The sequence below is a fragment of the Ambystoma mexicanum genome, chromosome 6q (genome assembly GCF_040938575.1).
Source record: "Ambystoma mexicanum isolate Mex_15411 chromosome 6q, UKY_AmexF1_1, whole genome shotgun sequence".
Taxonomy (NCBI): Eukaryota; Metazoa; Chordata; class Amphibia; order Caudata; family Ambystomatidae; genus Ambystoma; species Ambystoma mexicanum.
In genome coordinates, this window is record NC_090937.1 from 1,255,016,612 (window position 1) to 1,255,036,517 (window position 19,906).

Below are 19,906 nucleotides of genomic sequence, written 5' to 3' on the forward strand. Positions count from 1 at the left end.
AGAACACATGATGAGCTAGTTTATGAGAGTGCAAAATTAAAAGGTAACATTAACCTAGGGGGCAAGTGCTTCAAACTTAAGAAGAGCACTATTTAAAATGTACAACGTTCCATTTTTAAGTGTCACTGGAGGCACTGGTGAGATCAGGTAGGATGGGGGAGAGGGCAGGCCTAGCTCCCTTTTTAGCAAGTAAGTGAAGTTTCAGCCACGCTTTGAAGAGATCCACAGCTGGGCTGGCTTTAATTGTTATTGTCAGTGGGTTTCAGTGGAGCGTGGTGAGTAGAGAGAAAGAACGCAAATGAGAAGAGGCGCAAGTAGGGTTGTTTGTTACAATGAGGTTGGGTGCAGAGGATGATCGGCGTGAATGAGATGGTGAGTAAACTGAGGTACAATCAGCCCGGTACAGAGGAGCAAGACCATTGATGGCTTTGTCGACTAGGAGAAGGAATTTAAAAAAGAGACTGGTTGTTCACGGACTTCTAAAAACCTGGCTCTTCAACGCCGAATGGGACAAAAACCAACGAACAACACACATGCACCATGAAAAGGAACACAAACTGAGGAGGACTGGGGAGTAGGCCTGACCGGAGTGGAGTGCAGGGAAAAAGATAGATGTCTCAATGGGAGCAAGACCTGGATGTACTCTTCCCTATTGAAGGTCAAATGGGAAAAGGGAGGGAGATGGGTCTGACATAATTGGACCTCTGATACATGGTATTGGAGGAAAAAGGGGAGAGAGAGATGTCCCGATCTCGGATATGGTGGATCACAGGGCACGTGCAACACACCCCCCTGGAGGAACCCGTGCAGATGGTAATTGCTGCACTCCAAAATATACTATGGGGCAAGGGTTATGGGCAGCACTTTGTCTTAATATTGTGGGTAGAAAAAAAGTACTACTACTGAAAAGCCCTATAGAGGACCCACACTTCTGCACAAAACATAGGAGTGGTAATTGTAACACACCTGAATGTGCGATGGGGAGGGATATGAGCCACAGTCAATGAAAAAGAGGGGGTAGGATAGGGTACTGCCACTAACCAACCCTACTTAAAAACGATTCATTTTGCATACACCTTTCAAATCCTGAACTAAACACAACCAGACCTCTGCAGCACAAAATACTGCACACGCTTAACTACACCACAACGACGAAACAAACCACACACAACTTCGCCCAACACATGGTGGCTACCAACCGAAAAACACACCTACTCTCAGCGCACAGTGTCAACTGAACTGATAGCATAACAGCTCTCTTGCACTTTTCTCCCGCTCAGTCCTGCTAACTAACCTCCCCACCCCCTATTTTACAGAGCCACCAGAGTGCCAAGAAACCAGGCAGGTGGCGTCAGTATAAGAACCTTTAACATAACATAACATGAGAGACATCAAGCAGGTTGTCGGTAGGTAGAAGTGGGGGAGAATCTGGGTAGGTTGTAGAGAGTGGAGGTAGCAAAGTTTTCTAGAGGGAGGAAAGAGTAGATAGGAAGGCCAAGGAGTAGGCTTGAGCAGTAGTCATGTTTGCTAGGCATGAGAGTGGAGATTACAGTTTTGTAAGGTGGTGAGTAAGAAAAGGAATAATTTTCAGATGGTTGAGGAGGTTAATACGAGCAGCAGAGGCAGTGGTAGTGATGAATTGTTAGTCGTAGGTCGCTATCAAAGAGGACTCCAAGACCGCGAGGGAGTTCAAGTAGGACAGCTATAGGAGAGTGGAGGGGAGGGATGGTTGTATGTGATATTGTCAAAAAGGCAGATGTTTTTCACCCCTTTTGATGCAGCCTTCAATATTCTAATATATCACTATTTTGGGGGTTTCAACCCCCCGCCAGGCCTTCCTTTCACCTAATCCCTGCCCTCTCACCTTAAAACAAGGGGTTTCAACCCTGAAACTCCTTTTTCTTCTCACCAAATACATTACCCTAAACCCCACTCCCATCAGACACACACACATACTCAATTACCAGCCCGACTCATCCATGACATAAACACTCCTCATCTCCTACCAGAACACCCTTACACAACTTACCCCCACCATGCTACAAACATTCTCCCTCGGGATACACACAGACACACACTTACCCGATTCGGCCATGTTCCTCATCCTCCAGCCTGGCTGTGCCTGTCAGCCCCTCTGCGCACTTGTCTGTGGCAGGGGGCGTGACAGTTGGATTTAAAAAGACTGCTCTGAGCGGTCTCAGAGCAATCTTTCTAAGTCAACTCTTTTTGGAATAAAAAATATGAGTGAATTTCACCTAATACCGTAGGGATTGTATAAAGCTGGGAGAAAGACTACCGTTTTTTGGGAGTTCAGCATGTGGCAGCTGAGATCCATCCAGTGATCATTTACAGTGAGACATGAGACAGTTCGTAATCTGTTCCTAGATGGCTGGGGTGAAAGAGGAAAATGCAAAAAATATTTGTGTCATCAGTAAACAGGTGATAGTGAAAACCACAGGATAAGAAGGCTCTTCCTATGGCAGACAGAGGGTAAATAGCAGAGGGTCATGGACTGACTCTTAGCGGACACAGACAGTGAGAGTGGGTGGTGTCAGAGGTTTACGAGTTCAACAAGATTTTAAAGGATCAACCTTCCAGGTAGGACATGATCCAGGCAAGAGCAGATTTTTGCAACTTAAGTTCTTAGAGAGTGAGGAGAGAGGAGTGTTTGACGGTATTGAATGCAGCAGAAAGGTCCAAAACAATGAGGAGAGTTTGTAATGGTGCGCATTAGAGAGAAAGTTGGGGACATGCATTAAGGCAGTCTCGGTGGACGGTTTGCTTCATATGGTGTCTGCAGGGTCTCTAAACAAACATTTGTGCCTTAGTATAGGTCTTTGATTAGTGATTAACTTTTGGCCATACATGCTGCCGGCATACACTTATGTTTTAATGCCTTGGTGTAGGAAATGCATTGAAGAAAAGTTACGTTCTTCCTTCATTAACCCCTGATATCACTCAAATCAGTACTTCTACCAGGATTCCGGGTTAGAGGTCAGAGTAGCAATGCCATGTGCTCCTGCTGGAACTTGTGTGGTGGGGGTTGGAGGGGCTTTTGCCCCGTCCTGGTGCCCACCAGGCCTTTTGGAGAAATTGTGGACATGGTGATTTTCCTCCTCGCCCTGATCTGAAACACATTAAGTACTGCAGTATTTGTTTTATTAAAAACAATAAAGAGGGAAACAGTACTTTGATGGTGGCCCCAGAAGCGCAGGGCCATCCCTCCTCTGCCAACACTTCCACAAGACCTCTCCATCTTGGACAGATAGGGGATACGCTGGCTCACCAAGAGTGCAATCTTTCCTGCTACCTGCCAACTAGAGATATGTTATTAAAAGTCAACTGGAAAAGAAACCAACGCCTGGGCATGGCCTTCTAACTGGTCCCGCAAACAACACTGGACCCTGATGACCTCCACAGCTACCGCCCCATCACACATCTTCCCTTCCTAGGTGAGATCCCTACAAATACAGTATCAATGCAACTCCTCCAACACATCGATGCCACCAACCTCCGTCAGTCCTATTAATCTGGCTTCAGACCTAGAGGCAGCACTAAATGGCTACCATCAAGGTGGTCGACAATGCTCCTAAAATCTTTGATTGCCATCCTTGCCTCCTGATTCTCCTTTTTCTTTCTCTTTTTTTTATATTGCGCTTCAAACCAGAAATGAGCCTCTAACCGTGGGACCGGGATTCAAGCCTATAAGGCTTTGTGTTGTCTTGCTTCCAAGACAAACATGATGGCCCTGAGCTATCCTCCTGGCCTGGCTCCTTGGCCTCTCAGTGGCATTCGACACAGTAGACCACCAGACACTCACTGACAATCTACATCACTGCATTGGGATCAGCAAGATTGTCCTCAGCTGGTTCATATTGTCCTTGCTAATCGCCGCCAATTTGTACAAATGGATTCTTCCAGATAACCCACTCTACCAATAACCTGTGCAGTCCTGCATGGATCTGTCTTCTCCCAAATGATCTTCAGTCCTTACATGGAACCACTCAGAACCCTCCTTGCTCCACACAACATCCACACCCACCAATATGCAGATGCCATGCAGCTCTACATCAAGATATCCTCCATCAAAGACATCGACAGGCTCAGCGCCTACCTCTTAGTTATCCAGTCACGGAAGTCCAGTGTTTTCCTAAAGCTGAACCCCTTCAGTATTGAATTCCTACCACTTTTGTGTTTTTAAAAATCTGAAAATGTACTAGTTCCTCTTTTTTGGAAATGTGCTGAAAAGTGAAAAACGTCCAATGTGAATATGCCCCTAACCTTCCACGGCCCTCGAGATGACCAAACAATAATCGTTCTGAATGACAAGGCCTTGCCTGAAACGAGAGGAGATAAAATTGGTGACTTCTCTTAATTGAGCCTGAATAAGAGCAGAAATGCCTGTTAGCAGATGGCCCTTGTCCTGTGTCTTTATGAGAATGTCATGTAAGCGGATGATCTGGGTAACCTCCTTGTCCTTGTTCAGTCCACTACTGGCTTCAGGATTTCTGTGAACGCTCAAAGATATGAATAAAGGTCAGAGGGAAGATGCGTGACCCCTAGCCTAGACCTGAGGGGAAATGAACAGGCAATATGTAACCCACTTGATGTCTCATGGGTCTACCAAGCTGTGTTTTTAAGAAATACTGGAATAAAATGTCTTCACAGCCACCTACTTGAAACATAGATAAGTGGCATGAAATATAAACGAAAAAGTATTCTAGTGCACCCTGGATCCATGGTTACCAGTGTTTTGTGAAACACCAGGAATATACAGGCGCGTTGAGTTCCTTTACTTCTTGAAGAATTCAAAAGCATTCATTTATGCAATTTAAAGGATTGTATTAATTCTTTTTCCTTAATCCATGCTGGGGATCCGATCAGGATTGGACATGGAGCCATCCCTCACTGACCTGCCCGGGTGAATGATGCAACTACCAGCCGCTTGGGACTTGGGCATTTCCTGGAGGGGGTGGGAGTTTTAAAAACAGGAGTTCACCAGCAAAGTGTTAGACATTGGAATGTTCCTCAGCCATGATGCGCAAGATAAGCCACCTGCTTCTACCAGCCCGGGTACTGCCTGCTGAACTTAGAGGCCCCCTCAAGGTGGTCTAGTAGTGGGGAGATCTAATGCAGGTCGCCTTTTGCCTGCCTGTAGATCTTGCCATCCTTATCTAGTGAGTACTGAGGACAGAGACTGCTTCAGAGTCGCTGTCCTGACTCCCAGGTGCTGGGCTGTGCATTTACCTGGTTTTCCTTTGCAAAGCTTTTGCCTCGTTGAGTGCCTGCAGACAGTGCACAATGGTCGGGCTAAGGGGTCAGAAGTTGGGTTAGTAGGGAGGAGATCCACTGCATGTCACCTTCTGCGTGCCTGTACATCTCCTAGCACCCTCATCTGCTGCCTGCTGAGGACAGAGACTGCCTCAGAATGTCTCAGAAGGTTCCCCTGCAGGAAGTGCTGACTCCCAGGTGCTGGGCTGTGCATTTACATGGGTTTCCTCTGCAAAGCTTTTTCCTCGATGAGGGCCCACAGAGTGGCCAAGCGTAGGGGTCTGGTGATCGTTGGAAACGGGCACTAATTATTAGCTTGTCCGTAGCAGCAAAACAGACAGTATTTCAAATACCGCCCATTATTATGGCCTGGCAAATAACTTATCGGGTATTTACTGCTATGACTACCACCGGGGGTAAAAATACCACCTAATTATGAGGTGAAAAACAAAATAGAACTAACTCCTATTTTTACCGCCACCCAAGCTGTGGAGCTAAACATTGTAAAAGCCCTCCCTGAAGTTTTCAAGTTTTTTCATCATGTGAAATATCTTTATGGGGACCCAAAAGGCAGTCAAAAGGTGGCCATCTCAGATACCCACTTCTCACTCCCTCTACAAAGTAATGCATAGAAGGGCATCAGGGACCCTTCTATGCATTATTAAAAATGGTACACTGGTGGTACGGTCTGCTAGTGTACAGAAATTATTTAGATTCTAAAAACGAGGTTGGAAATAGATGCAACATCTTTTTAAATAGAAACTCCTTTGCTGCCAGAATGGCAGTAAGAGACCAGCTATTACCACATGTGGTAATGGCAGGTCTAAACCCACCCAACTTATAGAGGGGGCCTGACAGTTTGTTGGTTCATTCCTTTATTCGAGCATTTGTTTCTGCCATTTACATACCCGAGTCTGCTGGTGTCAGCACTTGTTTCCTCCTTTTGCTCTTCTCTCGCGGTGCAACATTGAACTTGCCCTTGCTTTACATGCCTTCTCTAGATCACTTTGTTTCCCTTTTTAATCAGTACTCCCGTGCATTGTGAGGCATTTACTCTGGTGCCCCAAACTTGGGATTGAGTTTTGACCTTCAGTTGATGGAACTGAGGGGGTGAGGCGGTTTCCCGTCAAAGGGACTGTGTATATGGTGACAGGGCTGGACTGGGAACCAAAAGTGGCCCTTCACATTTTTTTCAAATTGGCCCCATATTTCGCCGAAGGATTGAGCACAGTGCGAAAGCCCAACCCTTCTATGAGGGGATTGGGAGTATCCCCCAAGAAAATGTTTCCAATTTGTCCAAATGAGTGCATTTAAAATGTCATGTTTTAAGTAAGTTCATGATCTTGCAAAGTAGGTCAGCCTCAATAAAAGTAAGAAACATATCAAATAACAAAGCCTGATGGCAACACATGTTTTTATTAAGTAACACAAATCTGTGAAAACTCTAGAACTGTAAAACAGCAAATAATACATATTCAATATCTCTTGTAACATTCTACCTTCAAATCAAACAGATCAATGGTGACATCACTGCGTAGTGACGAAAAGCATCGATTCACCCTTGCCATGAGAATAAAGGCTGAGGTATTGAAAGGGAATTCAATTTAACATATAATACATTTTATTTTTAAATACCATACATCCATGACAACTGTAATATCCCATGTACCAAGCTGCCTTTTGTAGTGTAAAACTTCAAGCATCATTTTGCTTAAGCAATGTGCATGAAGGCTTCCAACTGAGGTATAGAAGAAAATTACATTTACCATGTTATGCATAAAGTATTAAATAATGTAAACCCTGGAAAAGTGTAGAACTATATAGAAGCCTATATTAAATAATTAATCTTTGTAACAAGCTACTTTTGGAGGCCAGATGTTCAATGATGTCATCATTGTTTAGTGTCATCGAAGCATTTTTTTCAACTGACATAACCATAAAGTCTTCCAAATGAGGCACAGTAAGGGAACTCTGAAGTCTCAAGTTGCACATGAGCTTTTATAATGACCTTTCACATGCCACCTGAGAGCAGGGTAATGTCAGTGCAAGCTTTTAGGCATTAGAAAGGGATCTATAGGCTTCGCTGTACATTTTGAATCTCTGTAGCACATTATAGCAGCATGCTATACAATCCTTGTACATCTTGCATGTTGTACTTTTGTCCCTGTACTCAGAATGCTTACCTTCAGTTTTAAAGATGAGATACAATGCATATGTTAAATATTCTTTATCAAGACACATTTTGTGTCTGTTCGACTTTGATGCAATATCAAGCAGTTAACGCTGTAATGTTTCAGTGGATGCTTCTGAATCAAATCGAGTCAGCAAGCTGATTAGTCGAGCCAGGACATTACTTGGAAGGTTCTGCAGAATCTCCTGAGTTTCTGGGATACAAACATGCCAAATCTGCAAAGAGCTGACCATGGATGGTGAATCGACTCTGCAGGCTTGTAATGATCTTGTCCATTGCAATCTTGTACACTTCACCCTGAATTTATCACTGGGTAACTCGATAGGTCCATCAGCTGCAGTTTCACCATGCATCACCTTCTGGTTTTCCTCCAGCTTGTCACTTGTCCAAAATATGAACTTCCTTGTTGCATGCATTATATCACTAAAATTGCAACCCTTTGTAGTCTTTCTATGGTTTCCTTAACCATTCAATATGCCTGTATCACATCCAAACTTTGTGTTTGTAAGTACAGAGATAAATGAGTGGTATTTCATGAAATAAATAGGTACATCTGAGCAGTCAAAACAGTAAGGAATGAAATTAGTGACTTTGCTTATGCTTCAGCCTTGCACCTAGTATTGTCATTGAAGCGATCAGATGTGGCTTACTCCAGCATCTTTTCCACAACATCAACAAGCGTTGGTAAGTGCTGCATCTTTTGCACACCATCTTGTTTTCCCAATTACAGATATTGAGCGAAATCGATTTTGTTGGCATTTGGTCGCTCAAAGTTAATTGAAAACTCTATGTTTCGAGTAAAGCACTAACCAACTATAAAAAAAAAACACTTGTTTACAGCTAAATCACATTTTCTGTCAACTAAAATCACAACAGCAAAAAACCATCCCCAAAAATTATTTAAAACAATTGCTAAGTTTGTTAACCCTAATATATATGCACCAGTGAAAGCTTTTTCTGTAACTCATGCTAATGGCCAAAATAATTTCTTCAAAGATAAAATTTGAAATATTCAAAACAATATTAGGCTTCACAGAAAACTAGATCAATCCCCCCAATGTGAGGCGGCTAGTCAATCTAGAGAAAATCTTGGTGTGCCAACCCAGTTTAGTTTTAAGCAATTTTCAGCTGATTATATCACAGCCCTTCTGTCAGAACTGAAACCCACAAATGATTCCTTTTTTCCAATTCCCGCTTTAGTCACTTTCTTTGGAACTCACCCCCTTCGTGACCAAGTTTGTTAATTTTTCACTTACCCAGGGATTAGTTCATGATGCCCTGAAACTATCGGTTGTCTCCCCGTTGCTGAAATAGGTTGGTTTAGACCCAGAGGATTACAACAACCACAGTCCCATTGCTGGTCTTCCCTGGCCAGGTAAAGTCCTGGAAAAGCTAATCTCAAAATAATTGCAGGATTATCTCGAAGATCATTGTTTGCTCCATCCCTTGCAATCTGGCTTTCGTCCCCTGCATGGGATGGAGACCGCACTGATGGTGGTTTGGGACGAGATGTTGCAGGCGGGGGATGCAGGCAAACTCTCCCTGCTTGTAATGCTTGACGTTTCCGCCGGGCTTGACACGGTAGACCATGGCATTCTGTTGGACCGTCTGAAGGATCTTTTAAATGTGGACCCTTGTGTATTACAGTGGTTCACATCATTTCTCACTGGTTGTCAACAGCGTGTCCAGATTGGAGGTTTTCTTTCAGAGATCCTCCTCCAGTGCTGTGGTGTGCCACAGGGATAGTCTCTTTCCTCACTTCTTTTTAACATCGATCTTCGTGCTTTAATGAATATCTTGGAGAAATACCATCTCAGATTACATTCTTATGCTGACGGTACCCAGCTATACATTAGGCTCGATGACATGGAGGAAGCTCTTACCCTGGTCAATAGGTGCCTAGAAGAAATAGGAACATGGATGGAAGAAAATTGGCTACTACTAAACCTCAAAAAAACAAAAACAGAGGGGTTCCTGTTTGGTCAGAAGCACCTCCTTGATGGAGATAAATGCCCCCCTTCACCCCAGTTTCTGGGAGCTAGCCTCAAGTATTCCACCAAAGTAAAGAATTTAGGCTGTATCTGGCAGAGTGACCTGGGATGTAATGCCCAGGTCTCAGCTAAAGTCCAGTCTGTTTTCTACAACATCTGCTTTTTGCGCCAAGCACTACCTTATGTTCCTTCTACTGATCGTGCTGTTGTGGTTGGTCGCAAGTCAATTCCAACTTTGATTGTTGCAATTGACTTTTGGCTGAAGCACTGAGCAAACAGATGTATCGCCTCCAGAAAGCTCAAAACGCGGGAGTAGGTTGGTTTTCGATTTAGCCAAGAACACCAAGAACACTCACATTTCTGGTCTCCTGCCGATCGCTACACTGGTTGGCGGTGGAAGACCGGATTAAATTTAATATCGGCTGTCTGGTCTACAAATGTTTGGCTGGGTTGGCACCAGTCTACCCGATAAACAAACTCAAATAGTATTGACCTACTCAGGCCCTTACGTCTGACAACTAATTCCTTCTGGTCATCCCTAGAACAAACTGTAGATCAAGAGGAGACCAGTGTTTTTCAGTAGTTGGACCCAGACTATGGAATAGTCTTCCGTTGAGTTTACACAGGCCAATTCCTTGTTGAGCTTCAGAGCAGGTTTCAAAACATATATTTTTCAGTAAAGTGGGTGATTGTGGCTTTTGTCCAGTTTGCTTGCTCTGACGTTATTCTTTTGGGCTGTTGTTCTATTTTCGCATTATCTGGTACCATCTGCGCCAGGACACGACTTTCACAAGTTCGTTGTGTGCACGTAATGTTTCAAAATTCTAATTCAAAATTCAAAGTTGTCACGCCACATTTTCATGCAATGGTATGATTCACTAATAAATAGACCACATGAATTCAACAGGCCAAACAGAGAAATTGCAGCTACAACCACGTTTGTGACATCCAACATTACTAGATTAAGTCCATGTGCATAGCACCGCACATGAATTTGGCCTGGCGCTTCGCTGCTTAGTCATTTTTTAAAGCCATTGTACTGACCTTGGATGTTGAAGGCTCCGTCTGTAGAATTAGCAACACAGTTTGATACATCAATATCCATGGATTGCAGTACATCACAGACCAGATCACACATTGCTTTTCCAGTGGTTGATGCACAGTTTACTACAGATATAAGACGCTTGTGAGCAACATCTGTAAAGTATCTAATTACAATAGAGCACTGATCCAAGGCATTTATGTCCTCTGTTCTATCTAGCTGTATTAGAGAACATTAATAACTTCTCTGATTTCTTCAGAAATGCCTTTTTTCAATAAGGATTAAATAATATCAATGATGTTGTTAACAGTATTCTTTTAAATCAGTGTAACCGGGCTACCACGCCATGTACTACCCTTTAAACGTTCATGTCGTATTTTACTAAGATTCCCGACCTCCTTCAAGGTGACTTTTTAGTAAAGGTTCATATTTGGTGCGAAGAAGACGTATTTCCAGATAATTGCCATGATGCAAACCTCCATCTTCTAAGGTATGACATGTCACTTACTTTTTGTTATTGGCTTGCCTATTTTTCTAATTTTTTCTTCTTATGTTTTTTCTTAGCTCCTATTTTAAATTGTTTTCTTTTCCCATTATCATCACTTTTTTTTTATCCATGATGAAATCTACAAATGTAAAAGAACATTTGTGGGATCAAAAAGCTTCCATCTTTTGGTTACTTAAAACAAAATAAGTATTATAATCAAATTTGTTTCACCTCATTTAGGGACATGCATGCTGCACTGTGCGAATAAGAGGTTAGAAAAACGTGCAACAAGTGATCCTCGACACACCATTGACACAAACGCACATGCTGGCAATTTGCGAAATGTACATGCTGCACAATTACATTAATTGGTCGACTCTTAAGTAACTACACCATTCATGCACAGCTAATCTAGAGCTGTGCTCCTTCAGCGAATCTGACAAAGAACATTCCACACTAACCAAGTTGCATTTTTATGCAGAAAATAGTAAAAATGGCCAGAAATCATGACCTAGTTTACGCATGTGTCGCAGCAATGCACAAAGCAATCGACAAGCCATAGGCTGAGCGAACACATGCGGTTGACAGTGCACATGACACCTCACTGAATGCAGACCATCTTGAGCTTCCTAGCACACTATCAGCGTTTCAATCATTGCGTCCAAGCCTAAGAAGGTCACAGCCAACGCCACACTAAAAGTGTCGCTGAGCGACTTGCTCCCAAAGCAACAAAAGAAACAAAATGAAAAAAAAGCATGCCAAACTGCAATCTTTACCTTTCCAGGCCAGCTGCTGCCCTCAGCCCCACAGCCCAACAGGTCGCAGCAGCCAGTAGCAGGTCGCTAAGTTCAATTGCTGGCTGCTGAGAAGGCTGTTACACCATAAATGAGGAAGCCATTTATAAAAATATTACCCTTGCACGTTATAGATAACTGCTGAAATCCATTATCCGTTAAGTCTTATAAGTGCAAAGCCTACCTTACTGCGAAAGCACCATTTTTACCACATGCAGGCACCAATACATTTGGTATTAATCCAACATGACAATTCCCTGTACACAGATGTTCATGATACTGGCATTATATTAACCACGTGCATGTTACACATTATTTTAGAGTTTACATCAGCCGCACTGCTTCTTGCCGCAACTGTGCCATAATTGCAGATGCAAAAAACAAAACAGTGTGAGACTGGAGAGATTCTATTGCAAAGCCTTCATTGGCATAGTCTCATTTTACTTTATGGAAAGAATTCTACAAACAATAGGCTCCCGAAATTCATTTGTGCAATCAGTTCCACAAATTATAGATGCTGTTCATCCCGATAGGTTTCTATTTCACTATGTGTGAAACCAAATAATTGAATCTGAAATGATAGTAAGAGAATACATATCGCATTCAGAAATGCCCTTCAAATGAAAAGCCGGGTGTAGCCCATTATTGCAGTATATCTTTTTTTTAGCAAAAGCTTTCTTTGTCAGCAATAATGAGAAAGACACTACATTTAGTTAGAATTTCTGTTGTAAGTCACATTACATAAACATTTACAAACTCAGGGTTACAGAGCGAGGTCAGAGGTTTCAATACTATTATACGCATAGGTTTCAAACATGTTTCTTCCGTCTAGCTACTGTAATCCTACATGACTTTCCCCTCTCCTTTTCCCCTTCCTCCTCCCCCTATAGGTCAAGCAATCATTCAGAGTCATTGCGGTGTGTATCGTTAGGAGGTTACAATCTTTTTAGTCTGTAGGGATTTCCCTTAGGACAAGTATTCGTAAAGTTAGTACATACTTCATCAGGTCACTTCGTTTACATTGCATTCTTGGGTGTTAGTCTACGAAATAGCCCGCTGGAAGGGTGTTCATTCGTGAAGCCTATCCATAAGGCTTCGCATTGTGATGATTTTCCATGTAGCGATGCAGTTATCAGTTCCATTATTCATATGTTGGTGGCAACATTGATCCAATCATTTTTAGTGGGGGCTGACATGGATTTCTATTTTGTTGTATCGCTCGAGCGGCTGATATTAACTGAGGGGCTAGGCCTCTAATCCTGTTCCAGTCATCCTCTTCCTTCTCAAGACCAAACCGTATAAGGTGAGGATCTGCCACTCTGGAAATGCCATCTATGTCTTTGATCCAGCCCAGGACCTCGTCCCAAAAACCAAAAAAACTTTATTTGGGCACACCCCCACCATATATGCCAGTAATCAGCGTTTTCACTGCATCCCGCTAGCATTTCGGGTTAGCTGTTGGAAACATTTTAGAGAGCCTTAAGGGGATCATACTGCCACCTATGTAACAGTTTGATAGCGTGTAACTTGTATTGATTTGAGATGGATGTTTGTGTGGCAGCTTCACATATTGTTCTCCACAAATCTGGACTAATCTGTTTGCCTAGATCTCTTTCCCATCTGCCTCTCAGCGGCTCTGTAGTCCCTCCTCCCACTTCTATCAGTTCTTTATACATTGCCAATATCAGGACCTTTATTTCCATCCTCGAGTCTAATATCTTCTCAAAGGGGGTAAGGTCTCATCAGTTTGGTCTTCCACACTGGTTTTGTTAAAATGCCTTTTATCTGTATATATTGGAAGGTAGACAGCGGGCCTATTCCCAAGGCCTCTGTAAATTCTGGAAGGGAGACAAAGAAGTCCTTTTTTTGTAGGTGCCCTACCCTCTCTAAACCGGCCTCATACCATGTATGGAACCGTTCTACTTTTGGAATTTGTTTGTTGATTCCGGGGGATCATAGGTGGCTTAAAGGGGATGGGCATGTGGTGATTTTATGCATGTCTTTACCCTGTTTTCAGATGTCCCATATGGTGCTCAATATTGGGTGGCCCTGGAGTCTATTCTGAAGCCTTTTCTTGGTGGACCAGAGCCATTTGGATATTGTAGCTGGCGATAGATAGTGATTATCCATGTGGACCCATGGAGTGTCCTTGTGATTGCGCAGGCGAGGGATTAGAACGCGAAGCTGGGACGCTTCATAGTATTTTTTTAGGTCAGCAAGCCCTACTCCACCCTTGTCTTTGGGGAGTGTCAGAGTGTCATATGGAATGCTTGCTTTCTTCCCTTGCCAGTTGAATTTTAGAATGGTTTTCTTGGCCTCGGAAAATAAACTTTTTGGCATCTTGATGGGTAGCATTTGGAAAGGATATAAAAACCGGGGGAGGCATACCATTTTGACAGCATTAAGTCGCCCCAGTCAAGATATCGTCGGCTTGTTCCATCTTGCTAAGTCGGTACAAAACCGTTGGAGGAGGGGGTTGGCTTCTTACAGATCATCCAAATTTCTAGTGATCTGTATATCCAAGTATTTTAATTTAGAGTGTTCAATCTTAAGGCCTAATGTGGAGAACTTGGTTTCATTCTGTACTTTCTGTTCCTGTAAGGGGAAGAGTGTGGATTTTCTTTTGTTTACTTTAAACACTGAGAGCTGACCGTATTCCTCTAACATGAGGAGAGCTTGGGAAATGGATATATGGGGTTGGTGATGTGCAAGAGTATGTCATCAGCATAGAGAGCTACCTTGTACTCCGTCATTCCTAAGTGGATGCCTTCTACTATAGAGTCCGCCCTCATTGCCTGTGCTAGGGGTTCTAAAGAGAGTGCAAAAAGGATTGCAGAGAGGGGCCCTCCGTGGTGCGTTCCGTATTCTAGTTTGAACCATCTAGAGTATTCTCCGTTCACAAATATAGATGCCTTGGGGCCGTATATACCGCGTGTACCACCCTTCTAAATCTTGGGCCTATTACTACCTTGCGTAGAACTGCCTTCAGGAATCCCCACTCTACCCTGTTAAAAGCTTTCTCTGCATGGATTGAAAGGAGGGCTGGGTCATTAAGCATGGTCTGGGATGTATGAATAAGGTGGAGTGTCTTGTGCATTGTGTCTGCTCCATGTCTCCCCAGTATGAACCCGACCTGATAGGGGTGTATGAGTTGTGGCATTAATGTCTCTAACCTTGCAGCCAAGACTCTCGTGTAGATTTTTGCATCCAGGTTGAGCAGAGAGATAGGGCGATATGATCTGATCTTTTTGGGGTCTCTCAAATCCTTGGGAATCACTGTAATCAGTGCGCAAGTAAAGGAATTGGGGCTTTCCCAGTCTCTATTATTTCATTAAAGAGTTCTGCTATGAATGGTGTTAATTGTGTACTAAAGGTTTTGTATAATCCGGCTGTGTAGCCGTCTTCACCTGGGGATTTGCCTATAGCTAACCTCTTTATTGCATCTTGGACTTCTTGTTCGGCTATAGGGGATTCTAGCAGCTCTGAGTCTAAGCTTGGTATCTTGGGCATATTGATCAAGGACAAATAGGTCTCTGTTTCTGATTTGTCAGGGTTTGTTTCTGGGGAGTATAGATTCTCATAGAAGTTAGCAAAGCATTTTGGGATGGTGGGGGGAGTGTGTGTCATGGCAGGGTTATGCTCAATAATTTCTAATACTTTTAGCTCGGCTCTTTGTTCTCAGAGCCTGGCGGCCAGTGGGGCGTCCGCCTTGTCTCCTTTTTCATTAACTCTTTGTTTCAAAAATCTGAATTTGCGCACTATCTGCTCATGTTCCAATAGTTTCAATTCCTCCCTTTTGCCTGTGTCCCTCTTAATATCCTCCTCTAGTTGATGTATTTCGGTTCTCAGTCTGTGCTCGATAATGTTTTGCTCCCTTTTCTTAGACTACCCATATCTTATTAGAATCCCTCTCCAAGTGGCTTTCCCTGCTTCCCATACTATCTGTTTGGGCACTTCACCAGCATTGTTTATTTTGAGGAATTCATTAATTTCGGTCTCCGTTTCTGTCTTGAAGACTGCATCTTTCCAGAGAGACTCGTTACAGCGCCATTTTCCTCCCCTGGTCAGTAATTCACCCACTGAATTTCAGCCAACACCATATCATGGTCTGACCACGTGATCGGGGCTATCTCCGAGTGTGTTGTGGTATCGGTAACTTCTTTGGATAGGTATATGTAATCGATTCGAGTGTATGTGTTGTGAGGGGCGGAAAAGAAAGTGTAACCTTGCTCGTTGGGGAGCGTGTCCCTCCATACATCTCTCATGTCATACATTTCCATCATTTTCACCAGTTCGGTTTGGTCGCCCCTGTTCTGGTGTCTTGTGTCGGGGTTGCCCGGTTTTCTATCTTTGACTGGGTCTACCCACTGATTGAAGTCGCCACCTAGAATGATGTGGCCTGAGGCTTCTAATAGTATTTTGGGAATTACTTTGGGAAGGAATCTAATTTGTCCTGTGTTTGGGGAGTAAAGTGTTGCAGTCGTCACATTCACTTTGCCTATGTTTCCCATTACTAATAGTGCTCGACCTTCTAGATCAGACCATGTCTTGATCTCAACAAAATCTATACCTTTTTCTGACGAGAATTCCCACACCTCCCTTTCTGATTGGGCCAGATCCCCAGAACTCCATCCCGACATGTTTCCCAATGATTTGCCGCTCCTCCCCCTTTACGTATTTTGTCTCTTGTAGTAGGAGGATATCAATGTCAGCTCTCTGGAATTCTCTCGCCACGAGTGACCTTTAAGTTGGTGAGTTGAGTCCTTTTACATTGAGTTTCCCTACCCTCAGGGAATCCCTCCCTCTAATCAGTGTCCGGCGCCATTAAGCATTTTTATGAGGAGATGGCTCTTATTACATGACCAATGTTGTATTTCCGCTTTGGATTTCACACTGCATCGACTGCTTTGAATTACTGTAAGTCTTTTTTTGACACCCTGCCCTTGTTACCCCCTCCCTCTCTCCCTTCCCCCCACCATTCCCCGTTGATGGCGTTCGATTGAGCCTGGTTGGTTGCACCAGACCTGCATTGAACCACCTGTGGGGGCTGTTACTTCACGTCCCTTGACCAAATGTGGTATCTCAGTTTCAATAGAGCCCTTCTAGTGTCCCCCCCCTGATATCCATGTCGTGACCTTAGAGATATCCGCAAATTGACACCTTTCCCCAGTCACATCCTCAACAATGAGTTAAGTTCTGTATTACCAAGTTCGTGAGTATTCAGTGGTCCTGTTCCGGGGAGAGGTTGCCTTTCCGGTACTTTCTTGATCCTTTCACCCGATTTCTCCTGGGGCCTTGAACACCCCATTCTGGATCTTCTTCTTGGTTCCTCTTGATTGCCTTCTTCTTCCCGGGGGCCGAGTAGATCAGAAATGCATGCCTTGATATCTTTCTTGGATCTCAGTGTAAACTTGGTTCCCTCGTATTCAAATGAGAGTTAAAAGGGGTAGCCCCACCTGTATTGAATGTTCTTTTCTTTCAGTCGTTTCATGAGGGGTCCGCACATCCGCCTGAGGGCTAGTGTCAGAGAGGACAGATATTGGTATATTGAGATTAGAGCACCTCCTAAAGTGATAGTCTCGCTCTTTCTGGTCTTCTCAAGTACCCTGGCCTTATCTTGGAAGCGATGGAATTGGGCAAGAACTGATCTTGGTCCACCTGGGGGACCGCCAGCTCTGTGGATTAATTCTGTTATGGGCTCGTCATTAGCATCGTCCGCGACCAGGAGCTTGATAATGTCATGGAGTATTTTCTTCAGATCGGTTTTGGTTTCTCCTTCTCTTTCCGGGATCCCGAAAATGCATATATTGTTCCCTCTTTCTCTATTTTCCAAGTCATCCAGCTTGAGCTTGAAGTCTCCTTCTCGTTGTTCTAATTCTGTCATCCTCTGGTCGAGTTGCGCTTCTAGAGTTTCTATTGATGCCTGGTCGTTCTCCACTCCTTTAAGTCTTTCTTCCATGTTGTCCAGCCTTTGCATGATTTTGTCTATCTTGCCTCCTATGTTAGCCCCTATAGCTTTTGTAGCTGCGAGTTCGTGTCCTGTGGTGTCACTGGCCGCCATGTTGGGATCGTATGGTGCGATGGGAATGGGTGTGCAAGCAAACGGGGCCAATTTGTGTTTCACGCTCATATAGCCTTTTGGGGGGTAGCCTTGGTTGTGCAATATGGGCCTTGTGCTGGCAGGCGGGATTGTATGTAGGCTGGAGGTTTGGATAGAGTGGTACTTTGCTTCCTTGAGTTTTGGAGGGGTAGGCCCTTCGTACGGTCCCCTTGTAGGGCACTACAATGCTCTTCTTGTCGGATATGTCACCATTCTTTCACTGTCTTTTGTTTTAGTTGATTTATTAAGGTCTCTCTCTGGAGCGATGCTCTAAAGTTCTGCCTGATTTCAGTGGTTTTACAATTTAACCTACTGTATTGTGGGTTGGATCTCCCCTCTTGCCTCCTAGTGCATTTGGCGACAAAACGTGTTGCCACAAAGTGTAAGATTGTTAGGGGATGTCTTCAGAGTGATTCCAGGACCCGGGTGCTGCAATGAGGCTCTGTTGGGTTCGCTCCAGGCGTATTCTTAGCCAGCACTGAGTGCTCTTGGTTTGTTATGCCTTCTGGGGAAATCCGAGAGGGATTTTACTCTAGGTGGACCCTCTTTTGATCCTGTCCGGTAGGTCACACTAGTAGAAAGTCGCTGTGCCATCTCTGCGCGTGCATAATGGTGAGGGGGCTTGCAGCATAGTGAGAGCGCTATTTCAGGCTTCGCCTAGGACTGCTTAAGCACCCTGGTTCATGCGGGTAGGTTAGGTTCGAGATGGCCACTGTCCCTTAGCTCGATTGTGGGGTGTTATGCTAGAGCGTTGTGAGAGCGCTGCAGTTGTGGCCTCAAATCTCACCCCCTTTATGCTGCGCGTCAGCGTTGGCAGGGACGCATATGGGGCAGTGTTGAACCAAGTTCTGGCGGTCACTGTAGTTTCGCAGTGGCGGGGGGGGTCTATTTATTTAGTTCGCCATATGTTGCTGCCTTGTGTCCTTTGTCTGTTGGAGAGGCCGCATGTCTTACGCTGATACGCTGTGTGGGCGACGGACTACCGTGGGAACAGATGGGGGTGTCCAGTGTCACTCTTAATCTGCTTCGGGTGAGGGGGGGGCCTGCAGGGGCTTCTGACTCACTGTGTTGCCTGATGGGGAGTGCAACGGGCCACTACCACAGCAGGGCAGCACTCGGCTGAAGTCGGGCTCACATTGACCTCTCACTGCGTTCAGTGCGGATCGCGGTTTTCAAGGATCAGGTACCTCACATCAAGAAGTGCCTTCCTCCTCCATCCGCTGAAACGTCAGGAGTTACTCTGGTTGCTGTGCCTTGAGGATCACTTTGGGACCTTCAATCTTGATCGGCATCCGTTCTCTATCCCGTCACGTGTGGCTGCTTGATTTGGTTTTGCTTTCCAGGTCTGGGGGGCCCGTACTTTCCAACAGTGTTTTCGGATCGAGTTCTGGTCTGATTTACCCCAGTGTTTCGCTCATGGAGTGGGGGGACCTTCCCACATCAGCCACTCGATTGCCTTCCGTGAGGGGCGGCTTCATATGGGGGCTCAATCCACTTAACTGGGCCGTGGCGGTGGAGCTCACGCAGGGACCATGTTTGTCTCTGCGCCCCCTGGTGGCCTTCCACATACTCTTTTAAAGCTTTAGAGGGTGCAGCAAAATCGGTTACTCTATTAAATAAATGGACAAAATCAGAATGGCAGGAAAATGGCTCACCTCATCTGCACACAGTAAAAAACACAAAGCCTGCGTTATTTCAGGAAGCAAAATATATTAACCAGTAGGACAGACCTTCCATGGCCTTGCCGATACCAATCCGCCCTCGCAGAAAGGTTTGATCTTATATCCTACTCTCACATAGACGGCGACAGGGTCATCTCAAATAGAAAGTGGGGCTGTACAGAAACGTTACACATTTTGCAGATGAGAAAAACTGATTCATCCGGTATTAAAGGTGCCCAGACAACATGCATCCCTAAACCATTCCCTAATCCATATCATCCTATTGCCATTCTGGTAAGGGCACACAGATGAAATGAATTCTTAAATGAGAATTGTCAATGCTAAACATTGTGGTTTTTGTGTCGGCAT

General features: G+C 44.3%; 1 protein-coding gene across 3 annotated transcripts in view; it reads left to right on the forward strand.

Annotated features, from left to right (window-relative positions):
• SEL1L3 (SEL1L family member 3) overlaps positions 1-19,906 on the forward strand; it is a 797,084-nt gene that overhangs the window by 476,751 nt on the left and 300,427 nt on the right. The window lies entirely within an intron of this gene.